Source organism: Salvelinus namaycush, chromosome 3 (genome assembly GCF_016432855.1).
Source record: "Salvelinus namaycush isolate Seneca chromosome 3, SaNama_1.0, whole genome shotgun sequence".
Taxonomy (NCBI): domain Eukaryota; kingdom Metazoa; phylum Chordata; class Actinopteri; order Salmoniformes; family Salmonidae; genus Salvelinus; species Salvelinus namaycush.
Window position 1 is genome coordinate 59,873,215 of NC_052309.1, and position 19,670 is coordinate 59,892,884.

The 19,670-nt window shown below is 41.2% G+C and overlaps 1 pseudogene; it reads right to left on the reverse strand.

Annotated features, from left to right (window-relative positions):
• The window catches only part of LOC120043954, a 129,421-nt pseudogene extending 114,410 nt beyond the window's left edge, over positions 1-15,011 (reverse strand).
• Positions 15,012-19,670: the final 4,659 nt, after the last annotated feature.

The following is a 19,670-nucleotide window of genomic DNA, read 5'->3' on the forward strand; positions in this document are numbered from 1 at the left end:
CTCTCTCTTTCTTTCTTTCTCTCTTTTTTCTTTTTTTTTCTCTCTCTCGGAGGACCTGAACCATAGGACCATGCCTCAGGACTATCTGGCCTGATGACTCCTTGCTGTTTCCAGTCCACCTGGCCGTGCTGCCTGCGGCTATGGAATCCTGACCTGTTCACCGGACGTGCTACCTGTCCCAGACCTGCTGTTTTCAACTCTCTAGAGACCGCAGGAGCGGTAGAGATACTCTGAATGATCGGCTATGAAAAGCCAACTGACATTTACTCCTGAGGTGCTGACTTGTTGCACCCTCGACAACTACTGTGATTATTATTATTTATTATTATTTGACCCTGCTGGTCACCTATGAACATTTGAACACCTTGGCCATGTTCTATTATAATCTCCACCCGGCACAGCCAGAAGAGGACTGGCCACCCCTCATAGTCTGGTTCCTCTCTAGGTTTCTTCCTAGGTTTTGGACTTTCTAGGGAGTTTTTCCTAGCCACCGTGCTTCTACACCTGCATTGCTTGCTGTTTGGGGTTTTAGGCTGGGTTTCTGTACAGCACTTTGAGATATCAGCTGATGTAAGAAGGGCTTTATAAATAAATTTGATTTGATTTATCTGCTAGTAAAGGGCCTGGGGTACCTGGGAGACCCCGATGCTTTTTGTGACCTAGGCCAAGCTGCAGTATATCTGTAACCCACTAGCCATATGAAACCCCACGGAGAGGGGAGGGATGCGTTAAAGAATGTTGCTACATTGTCTTAACGTTGACACAATGTTGCAGGTATTCCAGCCAGGCTAAAGCAAGATTTCAAACAGTAGGCCTATTTGAACCCAAGAATGCAAATAGGTTTCAATCAAGACGACCCCTGAAAATTCACCCGAACATCTACAAAATAAATGTACAGGCATAAGGTTTAATTTGCAATTTTATTTAACCTTAATTTAACTAGACAAGTCAGTTAAGAACAAATTCTTATTTACAATGACAGCCTAGGAACAGTGGGTTAACTGCCCAGCTCGGGGATTCAATCTAGCAACCTTTCGGTTACTGGCCCAACGCTCTAACCACTAGGCTACCTGCCACCCCACAAGGTGTGTTTGTGCATAACTTATTTCAATGAAGACCAAGTTATAGCTGTCCGAGAGTAGCTTGTCAAGAGTGTTCTGCAAAGAGATGTAATGTGGTGGTGTGCTTCCCTTTTGATTTGCTCTAAAAGTACATGTTGAGGTCACAGTTACTAAACCCTTCGACCATAGCTACATCCCAATTTTCTACTTCACCTGATGTATGCAATGACTGGTATTAGAAATATGGTGGAAACTGCCATTAGCCCATTCCTCCACCAATCCAATGCTTTTTGGCGTGGGAAGAAGTGAGCAAGTGCACACTTCAGGAGGAAGGAGGGAATTTTGGGACATGACCCTTCTCTCAGACTGCCACCTAGTGGACTTATCACATCCCTGCACCCTCCTCTCAGAACTTTTGTGTTGACACAGTGATTTGAGTATTTTGTTTTGGGCAGAGCTGAAGGTCTGGCGGCAGTGGAGCCCTGCACTTGATTTACTAGTGTGGCCGCCTGTGTTTGACTGGCACTTCCAGATCATGTCCTATGGACATTCCCTCCGCTACTCCCTCCTATTGACATTCCCTCTGCTACTCCTCCTATGGACATTCCCTCCGCTACTCCCTCCTACTGTCTCAACTCTCACTTGCTACTCCCGCTATGTACATTATTTCTCCTGCTGGTCCACCTCCATCCGTTCTACTCCCCCTATGGCAATCACACCTGCCACATTAAAGGTCCAGTGCAGTCAAAAACGTTATTTTCCTGTGTTTTATATACAGTACCGGTCAAAAGTTTGGACACACCTACTCATTCAAGGGTTTTTCTTTATTTCTACTATTTTCTACATTGTAGAATAATAGTGAAGACATCCAAATTATGAAAAAACACAATAACACAAATAGCCACCCTTTGTCTTGATGACAGCTTTGCACACTCTTTGCATTCTCTCAACCAGCTTCATGAGGAATGCTTTTCCAACAGTCTTGAAGGAATTCACACATATGCAGAGCACTTCTTGGCTACTTTCCCTTCACTTTACTTTCCCATCTCAATTGGGTTGAGGTTGGGTGATTGTGGATGCCAGGTCATCTGATGCAGCACTCCATCACTCTTCTTCATGGTCAAATAGCCCTTACACAGCCTGGAGGTGTGTTTTGGGTCATTGTCCTGTTCAAAAACAAATGATAGTCCCACTAAGCGCAAACCAGATGGGATGGCGTATCGCTGCAAAATTCTGTGGTAGACATACTGGTTAAGTGTGCCTCAATTTCTAAAACGTTGGACCTTTAATCAAGTTGAAGGTCTGAAATCGGTTCTACTGATTTGTGTTCAGCAAACCACTCAATGGAATGGGTGGAGAGTTTTAAAATGGATGCCTTGTGTAAGGGGTTGGTGTCCTTAGGGTGAACCAAGCAGGCAGTAATTATCTTGTTTGCAGAGCTGATCGCTCATCATTGGAATATCTTGGCTGATATGATTCAGCCATACTGATATCAGGGAAGGATACAGTTTACATAGAGGAGGAAAAACTAAATCGATTTTGTTTGTAGGGTAGACAAGATAATGGTAAACTGTGCAGGCAAGGAGATTTAACCTAAAACGAGTGTATCTTATCTTGGTGTGTCCCTAGATCAATCCCTTTCTGGGGACCTGATTGCTGCAAAAATTATTTCTAAAATGGCGAAGAAATTGGAATGTTTTAACATTAAAGTTAAGAAACTGCTTGTCTCAACCTTGATTCGGTGTCATGTTGATTATGCCTGCTCTGCTTGGTATAGTGGGCTGTCAAAAAAGCTGAACAAGAGAATGTTATCCGGTATATGCTGAATGTCCACACTAGGACCCACATAGGGTTGAAAATGTGAAGAAATCTGTGCTAACTTTTACCTGGTGGTGCAGACCTACAGGATAATTGTGGAGATAGGGGAAGATGGTGATTGGTGGATAGGGGTTAGTATGGGGTTAGATGGGGACTGATGTGGTGTGTGTGTCTGTGCGAGGGCGAACGGGCATGTGTGTGTGAGACTGACCTTCTCGATAAGCTCATAGCTCTCCTCCAGTTTGAAGGCTCGTTTCTGCAGGGCACTGGCCAGTGGAACACCTCCAGCCACTGCTGATAGGATGACTCGCTGAGCTCAGCCACAGCAAAGCATAGAGTACGCAGCCCTGAGACATAATGGACAGACGACACACACACCACATCAGTCCCCATCTAACCCCAATCCACCATCTCCCCTATCTACACAATAATCGTCACTTCTCAACTCACCCGAGTAAACCCAGAAGGCTTAAGTAACCTAATAATTCCACAACAGGTGTCCGCTCATGGCGAGTGCCATTACTTTGCATTTCTCTTCAGTTACATCATTTAAAAAAGATGTGGTTTATAAGCTGCAGAAACGAGAAATATGCAGATTTTTCCACAAGGGAAATGTTAATGCAATTCTGCCAACCTCTCACAAGAAGGTAGTATATTTATAGAGGTAAAGCAATGCAATCTACTAAAATATTAAGTTTGAATACAGAAACGCATCCCTCCTTCCTACCTTCCTGCCTTGAAGTAATCAAATAATCGAGTGGATTGGTGAAAGGAAATGGGTAGTAACATTAAACCTATCCAATCACTTACAGATCTATGCTTACCTCAATGGAAAAAGGAAGGAAGAATGCCTTTCTCAACTTTTTTTAATCAGTCCTATGTGTGTTAGGTAGACAGGGGGAGCTGTTCCCTCACTCAGCCTCGGTGGCAAACTGCTCCAGGTGTTTCAGAGGGATCTCTTTATACCTGGAACTGTCGGCCAAACGGTCGTAGACCACCGTGTCCTGTTGGAAACAGCACAGTCATTACATATACAGCCAGCAAATAACTGCCATGTAAACAAACCACAATGTAAAATCACTGGATACCAAACACCAGTGATGTATGTTTGGGATGGGCAACTTTGTTGGGGATGGGAGCCACAAAAAAATCTGTGTACCTATATCCATACCCACACGCGCAGTCAGAGCCTTGCCTTTTGGCACACCTTGCGAGTACAACATTTTGCCACGGGGCGTAGAGAAAAGGTTGTACTTTCACATGTTTGTCTTTAGAATAATGATTCTGTGTAGTTATTGTCAAAATTATGAAAATAGTGGGCCATTTTAGTCAACTAAATGCCCTTTCATTTTAGTCACATCACATTTTGATTGCCTCATTAACCTATAGTAAACCTAAATCACTGCACAAACATACATAGCCTTGTCCTACCAATATGTTTCTCTGCAAAACATCTTATCACAAGATTCTCTTCCAAACAGCCAAATTGGCAGAAGAACACATGATACCCTTGACAGGGTTCCAGACAAACATTTTCCCCTGGTGGCACTGGTGCCACTCACATTTTCAGTTGGTGGCAGCACATGATTTGGTCACACCAATTTTTCCCCTCAGCATCACACAATAGGAACAATTTGTAATCACCTTATGAAGCCATTCACAGTGCTTTAGACTGTGTTATAGACTACTGAGATTATAGACTATTCAAGAAAGCAGGAATGCATGATTCAAGATATTTTGATGTGCAACCTAAACTAGTGATAGTCATGAATTGTGGTTTGACAATAGGTTATTGTTGTTATATTTTACTGTTAAAATAGGGCTCCAGAGATGAATTTGCCTACATCTTTATGTGCACTAATATCGTAGGTACATTTATTTGGGGGCTAATTCAAACACATGAGGAAGTGAAAACTCAAAACACATTAACTCGCTAACACTAAATATAATGAACGTCTTAAAAAAAACTTTTTGGGGGCCGTTCTGCAATTGTGAATTTTCCGCACTTTGTATCTCAAAGTGATATCAAATATCTCAGTTGTAAAATAGTTGCTATTGAGCTCAATATTAAGAGATAACAAATAAAAAATATACCCACAGAAAGCTGAGAACAACAGTAGTTGCTTCCAAAGCTGTGAATTTCCCGAACAATTGGATTTTGAAATGTTATCCAATCAGAAGCCTTTTTTCTCTCTCCTGGTGCACATTGGGGGAGAGGGAAAGAGAGCGACTCGCTAGTCACAGCAGCAGCAGCAGCAGACACTTTCATTACAGGAACTGTGAGGATAATGCACTTTGTTTACTTTTTGACAAAATCATGTTTTAGCCACCCAAAAAATGAGGCATTTTGAAACTTTTGAGAGAGGTGACCATCTAATGGATGTTCAGCTGATGCTACCATTTCAACATTTTACTTGCATAGCCAAGTCAAAGGGTCGCAAAATGGGATTAAATAGTCGCAGTCTGGAGCCCTGCCCCTTGACATACTGTAGCTGTATTGTAATCAAAGTTCTGTCATAAGTAGTGGTCTGATAGTTTGCTGTAACCTATCTAGCCAGCATTATCAATCTGTTATTATCTGAGTGTATACACTCATAACAGCATTATCAATCTTATTATCTGAGTTTATACACTGAGTATACAAAACATGAAGAAACACCTGCTCTTTCCATGACATAGACTGACCAGGTGAATTCAGGTGAAAGCTATGATCCCTCATTGATGTAATTTGTTAAATCCACTTCAATCAGTGTAGATGAAGAGGAGTCAGCTTAAATAAGGATTTTTAAGCCATCAGACAATTGAGACATGGATTGTGTACGTGTACCATTCAGAGGTTGAATGGGCAAGACAAAATATTTAAGTGCCTTTGAACAGAGTATGGTAGTAGGTGCCAGGTGCACCGGTTTGTGCCAATAACAGCAACACTGCTGGGTTTTTCCAGCTTAAAACTTCTTATGGCTGCAGGGGCAGTATTGAGTAGCTTGGATGAAAGGTGCACAGAGGTGCCCATAGTAAACTGCCTGCTCCTCAGTCCCAGTTGCTAATATATGCATATTATTATTCATATTGGATAGAACACACTCTGAAGTTTCTAAAACTGTTTGAATGATGTCTGTGAGTATAACAGAACTCATATGGCAGGCAAAAACCTGAGAAAAAATCCAAACAGGAAGTTGGAATTCTGAGTCTGGTCGATTTTCAACCAAGATCCTATTGAATTCACAGCGAGATATGGATGAGTTTGCACTTCCTACGGCTTCCACTAGATGTCAACAGTCTGTAGAACCTTGTCTGATGCCTCTACTGGGAAGGGAGGCCGAATGAGAGGGGAATTAGTCAGGTCTGCCATGACCTGACCATGCTCTAACCATGCGCGTTCACATGAGATGGAGCTCTGTTCCATCGCTCATCTGAAGTCAATGTAATTCTCCGGTTGGAACGTTATTCAAGATGTATGTTAAAAACATTCTAAAGATTGATTCAATACATCGTTTGACATGTTTCTACTGACTGTTACGGAACTTTTGGACATTTCGTCAGCTTTTAGTGAACGCGCTTCCTGACGTTGGATTTGTTTACCAAACACGCTAACAAAAATAGCTATTTGGACATAAATGATGGACATTACCGAACAAAACAAACATTTCTTGTGGAAGTGGGAATCCTGGGAGTGCATTCCGACGAAGATCAGCAAAGGTAAGTGAAGATTTATAATGCCTTTTATGAGTTTTGTTGACTGCACAATTTGGTGGGTAACTGTATGGCTTGCTTTTGTGGCTGAACGCTGTTTTCAGATTATTGAATATTGTGCTTTTGCCGTAAAGCTTTTTGAAATCTGACACAGCGGTTGCATTAAGAACAAGTGTATCTTTAATTCTATGTAAAACATGTATCTTTCATCAAAGTTTATGATGAGTATTTATGTTATTTGGCTCTCTGCAATTTCTCAGGATATTTTGGAGGCATTTCTGAACACAGCGCCAATGTAAACTGAGGTTTTTGGATATAAATATTAACTTTATCGAACAAAACATATATGTATTGTGTAACATGAAGTCCTATGAGTGTCATCTGATGAAGATCATCAAAGGTTAGTGATTCATTTTATCTCTATTTCTGCTTTTTGTGACTCCTGTCTTTGGCTGGAAAAATGACTGTTTGTCTGTGATTTTGCGGTGACCTAACATAATCGTTTGTGGTGCTTTCGCTGAAAAGCCTATTTGAAATCGGACACTTGTGGGATTAACAACAAGATTAACTTTGAAATGGTATAAGATACATGTATGTTTGAGGAATTTTAATTGTGAGATTTCTGTTGTTTGAATTTGGCGCCCTGCACTTTCAATGGCTGTTGTCATATCGATCCCGTTAACGGGATTGCAGCCATAAGAAGTTTAACAGTTTCCCGTGTGTATCAAGAATGGTCCACCACCAAAAAGACATCCAGCCAACTTGACACAACTGTGGCAAGCATTGGAGTCAACGTGGGCCAGCATCCCTGTGGAATGCTTTCGACACCTTGTAATCAATGCCCAGACGAATTGAGGCTGTTCTGAGGGCAAAAGAGGGTGCAACTCAATATTAGGGAAAGGTGTTAGTAATGTTTTGTACACTCTGTGTATATGTATGTCTATGAATAGATGTTCATGAATATACAGTGCTTTCGGAGTATTCAGACCCCTTGATTTTTTCTACATTTTGTTACGTTACAGCCTTGCTCTAAAATTGATTTAAAAAAATTCCCCCTCATCAATGTACACATTTTACCCCATAATAACAAAGCAATAACCTTTTTTTTTGGTGTGTAAATCTATAAAATAAATAATAATAATGAAATATCACAAGTATTCAGACCCTCTACTCAGTACTTTGTTGAAGCACCTTTGGCAGAGATTACGGCATCGAGCCTTCTTGGGTATGGCGCTACAAGCTTGGCACAGCTATATTTGGAGAGTTTCTCCCATTCTTCTCTGCAGATCCTCTCTAGTTCTGGCAGGTTGGATGAGAAGAGTTGCTGCACAGCTATTTTCAGGTCTCTCCAGAGATGTTCGATCGGGTTCAAGTCTGGGCTCTGGCTGGGCCACTCAAGGACATTCAGAGACTTGTCCCGAAGCCACTACTGCGTTGTTTTGGCTGTGTGCTTAGGGTTGTTGTCCTGTTGCAGTGGTTCCCAAACTTTTTATAGTCCCGTACCCCTTCAAACATTCAACCTCCAGCTACGTACCTCCTCTAGCACCAGGGTCAGCGCACTCTCAAATGTTGTTTTTTGCCATCATTGTAAGCCTGCCACACACACATACGATACATTTATTAAACATAAGAATGAGTGTGAGTTTTTGTCACAACCCGGCTCGTGGGAAGTGACAAAGAGCTCTTATAGGATCAGAGCACAAATAATAATATAATAATAATCAATAATTTTGCTCTTTATTTAACCATCTTACATATGAAACCTTATTTGTTCATCGAAAATTGTGAATAACTCACCACAGGTTAATGAGAAGGGTGTGCTTGAAAGGATGCACATAACTATGCAATGTTGGGTTGTATTGGAGAGAGTCTCAGTCTAAAATCAGTTTCCACACACAGTCTGTGCATGTATTTAGTTTTCATGCTAATGAGGGCCGAGTATCCACTTTCACATAGGTACGTGGTTGCAAAGGGCATCAGTGTCTTAACAGCGCGATTTGCAACAAGGCAGGATACTCTGAGCGGAGCCCAATCCAGAATTCTGGCGGTGGCTCCTGATTAGATTCCATTTTCACAGAACTGCTTGTTGCAATTTCAAGAGGCTCTCTTGTTCAGATATCAGTAAGTGGACTGAAGGCAGGGCATGAAATGGATAACGAGTCCAGTTGTTTGTCTCATCCGTTTCGGGAAACTACCTGCGCACTCAACTCACTCAGGTGCTTCGCTTTATCATATTTGACATTGTCCATAAGCTTTAGTTCATTTGCACACAAAAAATCTAACAATGATGGAAAGAACTGTGTTGTCGTCCTTGTTAAAGCAGACATAGAAGAACTCCAACTTCTTAATCATAGCCTCAATTTTGTCCCGCACATTGAAAATAGTTGGGAAAGTCCCTGTAATCCTTGATTCAGATCATTCAGGCGAGAAAAAACATCACCCAGATAGGCCAGTCGTGTGAGAAACTCGTCAACATGCAAGCGGTCAGACAAGTGAAAATAATGTTCAGTAAAGAAGACTTGAAGCTTGTCTCTCAATTTTAAAAAAACTTGTCAATACTTTGCCCCTTGATAACCAGCGCACTTCTGTATGTTGTAAAAGCATTACATGGTTGCTGCCCATATCATTGCATAGTGCAGAAAATACACAAGAGTTCAGGGGCCTTACTTTAACAAAGTTAACCATTTTCAATGTAGTGTCCAAAAAATCTTTGAAGCTGTCAGGCATTCCCTTGGCAGCAAGAGCCTCTCGGTGGAGGCTGCAGTGTACCCAAGTAGCGTCGGGAGCAACTGCTTGCACGTGCGTTACCACTCCACTGTCTCTCTGTCATGGCTTTTGCACCATCAGTACAGATACCAACACACCTTGACCGCCAAAGTCCATTTGATGTCACAAAACTGTCCAGTACTTTAAAAATATCCTCTGTCCTGGTTTCTGTCCTGGTTTCCAGAGGTTTGCAGAAGAAATTGTCTTCCTTAACCTCTTGAGCCTATGGGGGCGCCATTTCGACTTTGTAAAAATGAGTTCCCAAATTAAACTGCCTCGTACTCAATTCTTGCTCGTACAATATGCATATTATTATTACTATTGGATAGAAAACACTCTCTAGTTTCTAAAACCGTTTGAATTATTTCTCTGAGTGAAACAGAACTCATTCTGCAGCACATTTCCTGTCAGGGAGTGAGATTTCAGAAATCGAGGTCCCTGTTCTGAGGTCAGTTTATAAGTCCCCATGTAAGCCATCGGGCTACAGACCATCATTATGTTAAGAGGAAAAAGGGGAGGCTTGCAAGCTGAGTAACACCATCCCAACTGTGAACCAAAATAGATGGCATCATGAGGAAGGAAAATTATGTGGATATATTGAAGCAACATCTCAAGACATCAGTCAGGAAGTTAAAGCTTGGTCAGAAATGGGTCTTCCAAATGGACAATGACCCCAAGCATACTTCCAAAGTTGTGGCAAAATGGCTTAAGGACATCAAAGACAAGGTATTGGAGTGGCCATCACAAAGCCCTGCCCTCAATCCTATAGACAATTTGTGGGCAGAACTGAAAAAGCGTGTGCGAGCAAGGAAGCCTACCAACCTGACTCCGTTACACCAGCTCTGTCAAGAGGAATGGGCCAAAATTCTCCCAATGTATTGTGGGAAGCTTGTGGAAGGCTACCCGAAACATTTGACCCAAGGTAAACAATTTAAAGGCAATGCTACCAAATACTAATTGAGTGTATGTAAACTTCTGACCCACTGGAAATGTGATGAAAAAAAATAAAAGCTGACATTTCAAATAAAGTGGTGATCCTAACTGACCTAAGACAGGGATTAAATGTCAGGAATTGTGAAAAACTGAGTTTAAATGTATTTGGCTGAGGTGTATGTAAACTTCCGACTTCAACTGTATGTCCTTTACATTTATGGGGGGTCAATTAACTTCTAGTTCCTCCCAAACCCGGATCCGGGAGCACCCCCATCAGTAAAAAAGCTGACTAGCATAGCCTAGCATAGCGTCACAAGTAAATACTAGCATCTAAATATCATTAAATCACAAGTCCAAGACACCAGATGAAAGATACACATCTTGTGAATCCAGCCATCATTTCTGATTTTTAAAATGTTTTACAGGGAAGACACAATATGTAAATCTATTAGCTAACCACGTTAGCAAAAGACACCACTTTCTTACTCCACCATTTTTTTACTCCATTAGTAGCTACCACAAATTCGACCAAATAAAGATGTAAATAGCCACTAACCAAGAAACAACTTCATCAGATGACAGTCTGATAACATATTTATTGTATAGCATATGTTTTGTTAGAAAAATTTGCATATTTCAGGTATAAATCATAGTTTACCATTGCAGCCACCATCACAACTCTCACCAAATCGACTAGAATAACTACAGAGAGCAACGTGAATTAGCTAATTACTCATCATAAAACATTTCTTAAAAATACACAGCGTACAGCAGATGAAAGACACAGATCTTGTGAATCCAGCCAATATTGCAGATTTTCTAAGTGTTTTACAGCGAAAACACAATATAGCGTTATATTAGCTTACCACAATAGCAAACATCACAACAGCATTGATTCAAGCCAAACATAGCGATAACGTATAAACCACCAAAATATATTCATTTTTTCACTAACCTTCTCAGAATTCTTCAGATGACAGTCCTATAACATCATATTACACAATGCATATAGAGTTTGTTCGAAAATGTGCATATTTAGCGGCACAAATCGTGGTTATACAATGTGATTAGTGGCCAAAACTTCAAGCAATCTGTCCGGCGCCATCTTGGAGAGGCACCTAATCTAATCGAAAACTATTCATAAACTTGACTAAAAAATACAGATTGGACAGCAAATGAAAGATAAATTAGTTCTTAATGCAATCGCTGTGTTAGATTTTTAAAATTAACGTTACTGCGCAATACAGCGTGCGCTAAAGCGAGACCGCACCGAAATTCATGGCGGAATTATTATTTGACATTTGTCAACATAAATACGAATTAACAGCATAAAGACTGCTTACTATTTGCTGAGCTTCCATCAGAATCTTGGGCAAGGTGTCCTTTCTCCAGAACAATGGTCTTTTGGTTGAAAGATGTCCTCTTCTCCTGTAGAAATAGCAGCTAACGATAGCCACCCACTGGAGAGGTGTCCAACTCGTGATAACGCGTCACAAAGAAATCCCAGAAAATCGCAATAAACTGATATAAACTGCTATAAGTCGGTTTAAATTAACTACCTTATGATGTCTTTAACACCTATAACGAATAAAAACATGACCGGAGATATAGAACTGCTAAAACGAAAGCTTTTGCAGGACGCCATTGTGATGTCCCTCTTGCGCCAGGCGCCCCGTTGAAAAGAACGGTACTTCCGTTCCATGAGCTTTTATAGTGGCCCAGATGGTGCAATCCACTCCATTCAAATTCTCACCGCTTACTGACATCTAGAGGAAGGCGTATGCAGTGCATGTAGCCCCATAGCTTACATGGGGACTTATAAACTGACCCTAGAACAGGGACCTCGATTTCAGAAATCTCACTTCCTGACAGGAAATGTGCTGCAGAATGAGTTCTGTTTCACTCAGAGAAATAATTCAAACGGTTTTAGAAACTAGAGAGTGTTTTCTATCCAATAGTAATAATAATATGCATATTGTACGAGCAAGAATTGAGTACGAGGCAGTTTAATTTGGGAACGAAATTATTACAAAGTGCAAATAGCACCCCCTATTGACAAAAGGTTATACTTGCGTACTATTGTTTGTACAGATGAACATGGTTACCTACAGGCGTTTGGAAATTGGATGAACCAAACTTGTGGAGGTCTACAATTTTTTTCTGAAGTCTTGGCTGATTACTTTTGATTTTCCCATGATGTCAAGCAAAGAGGCACTGAGTTTGAAAGTAGGCCTTGAAATACATCCACAGGTACACCTCCAATTGACTCAAATGATGTCAATTAGCCTATCAGAAGCTTCTAAAGCGTAAGATTCAAACGTAAGATTCAAGACTTCGTGCTTTTCAGGTAAAATTATTATGTAGAATTCTTGCCACCAACAAAATGTTGAATATTTGGGGCATAAAATCATCGAAGCTTTGCAGATTTTGTTGTGAGGATACAGAGTCATTAGATCATTTATTTTGGTATTGCCCTTAGGTAGCCTGTTTCTGGTCAGTCAATTACTAATACTCTTAGTTAAATTATTTATTTTCAACTTGCAATCTGTGGATTCTATTCGATTAGATAGATTGAAATTGTACGTTAAACATCACAGCATAGTTGAAAGATATATGTTGTGTAGAAATCTGAAGAGAGTGGCCTGCAGAGATAGGTGGGATGGGCTGAGGGAAGCCGAGGGTTGGGATGTGGAATTGGAGACAAGTGGGAGTATAGTTGCTGTGCGGGAGATAGAATGATGGTCAAAGATAAAAGTCCAAAATAAAGTCAAAATAAAACATAATAAAAAGTATGTTTGAATGACACTGAGGGGCAGTGTTTTTACAGCTAATGCCAGTTTGCCTGAGGCTGATGCCGTGCAGGTGTTTGTACACATGCTTATACACACACTCTCATTCAAATAAACGCATACAAGAACACACACGTATTAGTGCCAAACATGCACACAATCATATACAGTTGGCATTGCTGTTATGATTTTGGTTGTCCTTGATATCCTTTGTTTTGTTTTTTAGTTTTTATGTTATTTTATTTTTTTTATTGCTGTTTTCTTCTGTCTCTTTTTTCTCTTTAGTTCATTCTCTTAGTTGTTGATGCATTTGGGGGTTCTTGAGGTTGGGGAATGTAATTAATTGTATTTAAAAAAAATATTCTTTCTCGAATGGTTCTCGAATGGTTGAGGGACAGCTATTGGGGAACTGTGTGGGGATCTTGGAGGGTTCGGGTTCACGTTTTTTGGCCTGGTGGGAGATCTCTCAACGTGCCCTTGAGCAGGGCATTGACCCTGGATGCTTCTGTGTGTCGCTCTGAATGGGAATCTGTTGGATGACTGGTATGGTGTAGTTGTTGAGCGGCTTCACTGCAAGTATATTGTATGTTTCGGATATTCAATAAAATAAATACAATTTTAAAATGTAAAAAACATGACTCACATGTCTCTCTCATAGAATAGAGCGGACCTAATGTGAACCATGCCCATTGGTCCTGCATCTTTCCTCTTAGTTCAAGTCCTTCCATCAGTTACCCTGAATACAGACTGAGCTAGAGAGTTTTGACATCTTGAGGGGGATTTAATTCAATTGCCCGAACGGCGGCTCAACGCGCTTCGAATACCAAAGTCAAATCCCACTGAGGAAGCGTGGCCCTAGACACCGGCCTAGGCCACCGCGTTCCCAATAGGGAAACGTTTCGCTAGGGGTTGGCTGAAGACAGTGTCTCTGCCAAAAACCTCTCATGACAAGCTGAAATCGCCACCGCGAGCACCTTAATGGTGGAGGGTGGGCGCTGCTTAGCATGTGAAAAACACATTCCATTCACCGCATGTGTGTAACGAGTGCGCTGAGAGTCGGGAAGCAAGTACAGGGAGTGAGTGTTTTAATAAATAAGCACGTAACACAAACAGCGCACCGACATGAAAACAGAGTCAATGAGGAAAGAGCCAAGGAAAGGAAAGAACCAAGGAAAGGAAAGAACCAAGGGGAGTGACAGATACAGGGAAAATAATCAAGGAGGTGATGGAGTCCAGGTGAGTGTCATGAGGCGCTGGTGCGCTTGACGATGGTGACAGGTGTGCGGGATAATCAGCAGCCTGATGACCTAGAGGCCGGAGAGGAAGTAGAGGTGACAATGTGCAGGAGTCCCAACGGACTCTCAAAGTGGGCAGACGACATGAGACTCAAGAGTGTTGTGCCGAAATGCGCCTTCGCCGTGTGAACCAGTAGGTTGTCTAGGTAGGCCAACAGCTATATTATCTGACGACGCAACGGCTTTATTGACGCCTCCACGCATTTGCTTGAAAGGCAAAACGCAGGAACTTCCTGTGACGAGGATGCACCGGCACTTGGAAGTATGCGTCATTTAGGTCTATGCTATGTTGTGGATACAGTCCAGCAGACGCTTTGTCGTAAGCATTGGAAAGGGCCGTTTGGCTACGCTCTCGTTGAGAGTGCGTAAATCCAATATTGGCCTCATCCCCCCCCCCCCCCCCCCGTGTATTTGGCACGAGGAAGTAGTGCTAAAATTCCATTGCTCCTGGGGATCCCTTGTTCCGTTGCTCCTGGGGATCCCTTGTTCCGTTGCTCCTGGGGATCCCTTGTTCCGTTGCTCCTGGGGATCCCTTGTTCCGTTGCTCCTGGGGATCCCTTGTTCCGTTGCTCCTGGGGAAATACTGTGACCGCCTCCTTTGCCAAAAGTTCCGCAATCTCTTTCATAAGAGCGGTTACTTTCTCTGGCGTCTTCATCACCGTTTCCACCACTCCCGAAAATGGGGGAGGAGTTCGGTGAAACTGGATGGCATAACCCTTCTCCAGCGTCTGGCTTAGCCAGGGGGAGAGGGTGCAGTTTTAATGCCACTCCCAATAATGCTCTGAGAGCGGGAGAGTGCGACGCTGTGGTGCAGACAGTAGGTAGGACCTGTATTCCTCTATGTCCCCCAACATTGAAGTGGTGGGACAGCCCACAGTGGCCCCCCTCGAAAGGGGGAGGAAAAACTGCCGCATTCTGTGAGAAACGCTGGGCAACGACACGTTGGTCATACACATAACCTTGTCGTTCCAGCCCTTCTTGAACGCAGCACGGGTCTAAGCTACACTAACTGAGGCGCCAGCCTGAGTCAGAGTGCCGTCCCCAGACATTCACGGGTGTGGATGTCAGCTCGTCCTTCAGCTCTTTGAAGGCTCTGACTTGGTCGGTCCCCAGGACCAGTGGTTTTTCTTTGAGAGTAGGTCTCTGAGAGGTTTGTCCTTTTCTGCTAACTGAGGGATGAACTTTCCCAGTTGGTTCACCATTCCTAGAAAACTCCGTAGCTCGCTGACGTTGGATGACCTTTAAAGTATTTTTTGAAAGTGCTAATGTTACTGTCCCCACTACAACAAAATAATACCAAAAACATATAATTTTGCCCTTGAAACATTTAAATGAAATGCCAATATGTGCTTGTGGGTTTATATACATCATTGCCCCATACAGAATCAAATAGCTTGCAAAATAACTTTAGCTAATTGATTTCGGTAGCTAGCATCAGACTACAACGTTAGAGTTACAAACTCTTTATAATAATGACTTGGACAATAGCTTCAAAAAACATATTACAAAGAAGAAAAAATCTTGCTGCCTCGCTAAGACATTTAAACTTACCTGCCATGGCAGCTACCAGCTTGGCTTCTTTGGTGCCAATCAGCTTCAGTGGTAACCTGGTAACCCACCGTGATTGACAGGTGGTTGCACCGACATGTGAGCTGTCACCAACCAGTGTAGAGTATGCTGCTCTATGAAAACCTCATCCAAAACAGGTACCATCTCCCAGAGCTCTTCCTCTCTCTCTCTCTCTCTCTCTCCTTGCTTGCAAATCACTGTTTGCACATCTACAAATCTTTTTGTCATGTTAGGATGCTAAAGTACTGGCAAAAGTCTGAGTGTACAAAATTGACATGCGAAGGTGTACAGATGCAATTTTTGCAAATGTTTGCGAATATAATTACAACTACAAATGTGTTTTTTTCATGGTCACTTCTCGTCAGTTACACACTTGCAAATTGATAAATAATTCTTCACATATTATTTTACACAATATCTTATCACATCACTGGCAAACCATGGTTGACCAACTCCCTGACCAAAATGGCTGACATTCATCCCATCATAAGAAGGTTCATGTCCATTGTAGTATTCTAATTCCTAATTCTATGGTATTGACAGACCAAAAACCAGAGTGCTGGAGCCACTCTAGACAAACCTTACCTTAAAGTACTTGATTTAATATCCTAATAAAGTCAAGATACCTTAATAGAAAATTACTCAAATAAAAGTTAAAGTCACCCAGTAAAATACTACTTGGGTCAAAGTCTAAAAGTATTTGGTTTTAAGTATACTTAAGTATCAAAAGTAAATGTAATTGCAAAATATATACTTAAGTATCAAAAGTAAAAGTATAAATCATTCCAAATTCCTTATATAACCAGATGGCACGATGATGTAAAGAATATTTGCTGATCTGTGGTGTGTAATGAGGAGCAACCAGACGCTGCACTTGACACATTTATGAAATTGCTTATTCCAGTTACTAATAAGCATGCACCCATTAACTTCTACCGCCTCAGAAACCCGGATCCGGGAGCACCCCCCACCACCCCCACCAGTAAAAAAGCTGAATAGCATAGCTAGCATAGCGTCACAAGTAAATACTAGCATCTAAATATCATTCAATCACAAGTCCAAGACACCAGATGAAAGATCCACTTCTTGTGAATCCAGCAATCATTTCTGATTTGTAAAATGTTTTACAGGGAAGACACAATATGTAAATCTATTAGCTAACCACGTTAGCAAAAGACACCATTTTTCTTTGTCCACCATTTTTTCTCTCCACCAGTAGCTATCACCAATTCGGCCAAATAAAGATATTGATAGCCACTAACCAAGAAAAAACCTCATCAGATGACAGTCTGATAACATATTTATTGTATAGGATAGGTTTTGTTAGAAAAATGTGCATATTTCAGGTAGAAATCATAGTTTACAATTGCAGCCACCATCACAACTCGACTAGAATAAATACAGAGAGCAACGTGTATTACCAATTTACTCATCATAAAACATTTCTTACAAATACACAGCGCACAGTAATGGAAAGACACAGATCTTGTGAATTCAGACAATATTTCAGATTTTCTAAGTGTTTTACAGCGAAAACACAATAAATCGTTATATTAGCATACCACATGTGCAAAAGTTACCCGAGCATTGATTCAAGGCTAAAAGAGCGATAGCGTTATCATCACCAAAATATATTAATTTTTTCACTAACCTTCTCAGAATTCTTCCGATGACACTCCTGTAACATCATATTACACAATCCATATAGAGTTTGATCGAAAATGTGCATATTTAGCGGGACAAATCGTGCTTACACAATGGAAATACTGTCCAACTACTCAAGCAATCTGCCCGGCGCCATCTTGGAAAGACACCTATTTTTATCGAAAACTATTCATAAACTTGACTAAAAAAATACAAGTTGGACAGCAATTGAAAGACAAATTAGTTCTTAATGCAATCGCTGAATTACATTTCTAAAATTATCCTTACTGTGCAATACAGGGTGCGCCAAAGCGAAGCTACACAAAAAAAAATGGCGATATATGCGTTTAACATTTTTCAACAGAACAACGATTTATCATCATAAATAGTTCTTACTATGAGCTGATCTTCCATCAGAATCTTGGGCAATGTATCCTTTCTCCGGTCTAATCGTCTTTTGGTCGAAAGATGTCCTCTTGTCCTGTCGAAATGGCCACTAACGTTCGGCATCTACAGGAAAAGTGTCCAACTCTTCAAAGTGCGTCACAAAGAAATGCCTCAAAATCGCACTAAACGGATATAAATTGCTATAAAACGGTTTAAATTAACTACCTTATGATGTCTTTAACACCTATAACGAATAAAAATATGACCGGGGATATAGAAGTGCCTAAATCAAAGCTTGAAAGGAGGCCAGTCCGACGTCCATCGTGCGTCAGGCGCAGGGAACAAAAGAAAGCTACTTCCGCCTTCTGGTCTTTTATAAAGTCCCAGATTGCGCAATCGACTCCATTCAAATTGTCACCACTTACTGACATCTAGAGGAAGGCGTAGGCAGTGTTTGTATCCCCATAGCATTCACAGGGACCTTAAAACTGACCTGGGAACAGGGGCCAAGATTTCTGAAATCTCACTCCCTGTCAGGAAAAGTGCTGTAGAATGAGTTCTGTTCCACTCAGAGACATAATTCCAACGGTTATAGAAACTAGAGAGTGTTTTCTATCCAATAATAATAATAATATGCATATTGTACGAGCAAGAATTGAGTACTGGGCAGTTTAATTTGGCAACGTCCAGAAAAAAAAAGTGCTAACAGCTCCCCCTATTGAGTAGAGGTTTTAAGAAAATGACTGTAAAAACGGTTAAATACCCTTGGATTGATGAGGAATTGAAAAATTGTTTGGTTGAGAGGGATGAGGCAAAAGGTATGGCAAATAACTCTGGCAGCCCAACTGATTGGCAAAACCTTCTGCAAATTAAGAAATCATATGACTGAACTAAATTAAAATAAACTATACTATGAAACAAATATCAATTATATAAAGAATGATAGTAAAAAGCTTTGAAGCCCCTTAAAACTTCTTTGGGATAGGGGGGCGCTGTTTTCACTTTGAGAAAAAATCGTGCCCAATTTAACCTTTTGTCAATAGGGGGTGCTATTTGCACTTTGTAATAATTTCGTTCCCAAATTAAACTGCCTCGTACTCAATTCTTGCTTGTACAATATGCATATTATTATTACTATTGGATAGAAAACACGCTCTAGTTTCTAAAACCGTTTGAATTATTTCTCTGAGTGAAACAGAACTCATTCTGCAGCACATTTCCTGTCAGGAAGTGAGATTTCTGAAATCGAGGTCCCTGTTCTGAGGTCAGTTTATAAGTCCCCATGTAAGCTATGGGGCTACATGCACTGCATACGCCTTCCTCTAGATGTCAGTAAGCGGTGAGAATTTGAATGGAGTGGGTTGCACCATCTGGGGGACTATAAAAGCTCATGGAACGGAAGTACCGTTCTTTTCAACGGGGCGCCTGGCGCAAGAGGGACATCACAATGGCGTCCTGCAAAAGCTTTCGTTTTAGCAGTTCTATATCTCCGGTCATGTTTTTATTCGTTATAGGTGTTAAAGACATCATAAGGTAGTTAATTTAAACCGACTTATAGCAGTTTATAGCAGTTTATTGCGATTTTCTGGGATTTCTTTGTGACGCGCTTTCACGAGTTGGACACCTCTCCAGTGGGTGGCTATCGTTAGCTGCTATTTCTACAGGAGAAGAGGACATCTTTCAACCAAAAGACCATTGTTCTGGAGAAAGGACAC